Raw genomic sequence first — 3,029 nt, forward strand, 5'->3', positions numbered from 1 at the left:
ATATCTGCCACTGTGCAGAAGAATCCGTATAGGTGTTCGAGTGTTCGAACCGTAATGCGCAAGAAATGGTACGGAAACCCCGTATTTACATATCTGCCACTGTGCAGGAGAATCCGTATAGGTGTTCGAGTGTTTGAACCGTAATGCGCAAGAAATGGTACGGAAACCCCGTATTTACATATCTGCCACTGTGCAGGAGAATCCGTATAGGTGTTCGAGTGTTCGAACCGTAATGCGCAAGAAATGGTACGGAAACCCCGTATTTACATATCTGCCACTGTGCAGGAGAATCCGTATAGGTGTTCGAGTGTTTGAACCGTAATGCGCAAGAAATGGTACGGAAACCCCGTATTTACATATCTGCCACTGTGCAGGAGAATCCGTATAGGTGTTCGAGTGTTCGAACCGTAATGCGCAAGAAATGGTACGGAAACCCCGTATTTACATATCTGCCACTGTGCAGGAGAATCCGTATAGGTGTTCGAGTGTTCGAACCGTAATGCGCAAGAAATGGTACGGAAACCCCGTATTTACATATCTGCCACTGTGCAGCAGAATCCGTATAGGTGTTCGAGTGTTCGGACCGTAATGCGCAAGAAATGGTACGGAAACCCCGTATTTACATATCTGCCACTGTGCAGGAGAATCCGTATAGGTGTTCGACTGTTCGCACCGTAATGCGCAAGAAATGGTACGGAAACCCCGTATTTACATATCTGCCACTGTGCAGCAGAATCCGTATAGGTGTTCGAGTGTTCGGACCGTAATGCGCAAGAAATGGTACGGAAACCCCGTATTTACATATCTGCCACTGTGCAGGAGAAACCGTATAGGTGTTCGAGTGTTCGCACCGTAATGCGCAAGAAATGGTACGGAAACCCCGTATTTACATATCTGCCACTGTGCAGGAGAATCCGTATAGGTGTTCGAGTGTTTGAACCGTAATGCGCAAGAAATGGTACGGAAACCCCGTATTTACATATCTGCCACTGTGCAGGAGAATCCGTATAGGTGTTCGAGTGTTCGAACCGTAATGCGCAAGAAATGGTACGGAAACCCCGTATTTACATATCTGCCACTGTGCAGGAGAATCCGTATAGGTGTTCGAGTGTTCGAACCGTAATGCGCAAGAAGTGGTACGGAAACCCCGTATTTACATATCTGCCACTGTGCAGAAGAATCCGTATAGGTGTTCGAGTGTTCGGACCGTAATGCGCAAGAAATGGTACGGAAACCCCGTATTTACATATCTGCCACTGTGCAGGAGAATCCGTATAGGTGTTCGAGTGTTTGAACCGTAATGCGCAAGAAATGGTACGGAAACCCCGTATTTACATATCTGCCACTGTGCAGGAGAATCCGTATATGTGTTCGAGTGTTCGAACCGTAATGCGCAAGAAATGGTACGGAAACCCCGTATTTACATATCTGCCACTGTGCAGGAGAATCCGTATAGGTGTTCGAGTGTTCGAACCGTAATGCGCAAGAAATGGTACGGAAACCCCGTATTTACATATCTGCCACTGTGCAGCAGAATCCGTATAGGTGTTCGAGTGTTCGGACCGTAATGCGCAAGAAATGGTACGGAAACCCCGTATTTACATATCTGCCACTGTGCAGGAGAATCCGTATAGGTGTTCGACTGTTCGCACCGTAATGCGCAAGAAATGGTACGGAAACCCCGTATTTACATATCTGCCACTGTGCAGCAGAATCCGTATAGGTGTTTGAGTGTTCGGACCGTAATGCGCAAGAAATGGTACGGAAACCCCGTATTTACATATCAGCCACTGTGCAGGAGAATCTGTATAGGTGTTCGAGTGTTCGAACCGTAATGCGCAAGAAATGGTACGGAAACCCCGTATTTACATATCTGCCACTGTGCAGCAGAATCCGTATAGGTGTTCGAGTGTTCGGACCGTAATGCGCAAGAAATGGTACGGAAACCCCGTATTTACATATCTGCCACTGTGCAGGAGAAACCGTATAGGTGTTCGAGTGTTCGCACCGTAATGCGCAAGAAATGGTACGGAAACCCCGTATTTACATATCTGCCACTGTGCAGGAGAATCCGTATAGGTGTTCGAGTGTTTGAACCGTAATGCGCAAGAAATGGTACGGAAACCCCGTATTTACATATCTGCCACTGTGCAGCAGAATCCGTATAGGTGTTCGAGTGTTCGTACCGTAATGTGCAAGAAATGGTACGGAAACCCCGTATTTACATATCTGCCACTGTGCAGGAGAATCCGTATAGGTGCTCGAGTGTTCGAACCGTAATGCGCAAGAAATGGTACGGAAACCCCGTATTTACATATCTGCCACTGTGCAGCAGAATCCGTATAGGTGTTCGAGTGTTCGGACCGTAATGCGCAAGAAATGGTACAGAAACCCCGTATTTACATATCTGCCACTGTGCAGGAGAAACCGTATAGGTGTTCGAGTGTTCGCACCGTAATGCGCAAGAAATGGTACGGAAACCCCGTATTTACATATCTGCCACTGTGCAGGAGAATCCGTATAGGTGTTCGAGTGTTTGAACCGTAATGCGCAAGAAATGGTACGGAAACCCCGTATTTACATATCTGCCACTGTGCAGGAGAATCCGTATAGGTGTTCGAGTGTTCGAACCGTAATGCGCAAGAAATGGTACGGAAACCCCGTATTTACATATCTGCCACTGTGCAGGAGAATCCGTATAGGTGTTCGAGTGTTCGAACCGTAATGCGCAAGAAGTGGTACGGAAACCCCGTATTTACATATCTGCCACTGTGCAGAAGAATCCGTATAGGTGTTCGAGTGTTCGAACCGTAATGCGCAAGAAATGGTACGGAAACCCCGTATTTACATATCTGCCACTGTGCAGGAGAATCCGTATAGGTGTTCGAGTGTTTGAACCGTAATGCGCAAGAAATGGTACGGAAACCCCGTATTTACATATCTGCCACTGTGCAGGAGAATCCGTATAGGTGTTCGAGTGTTCGAACCGTAATGCGCAAGAAATGGTACGGAAACCCCGTATTTACATA

This window comes from Camellia sinensis, chromosome 12 (genome assembly GCF_055761805.1).
Source record: "Camellia sinensis isolate YWXY chromosome 12, ASM5576180v1, whole genome shotgun sequence".
Taxonomy (NCBI): Eukaryota; Viridiplantae; Streptophyta; class Magnoliopsida; order Ericales; family Theaceae; genus Camellia; species Camellia sinensis.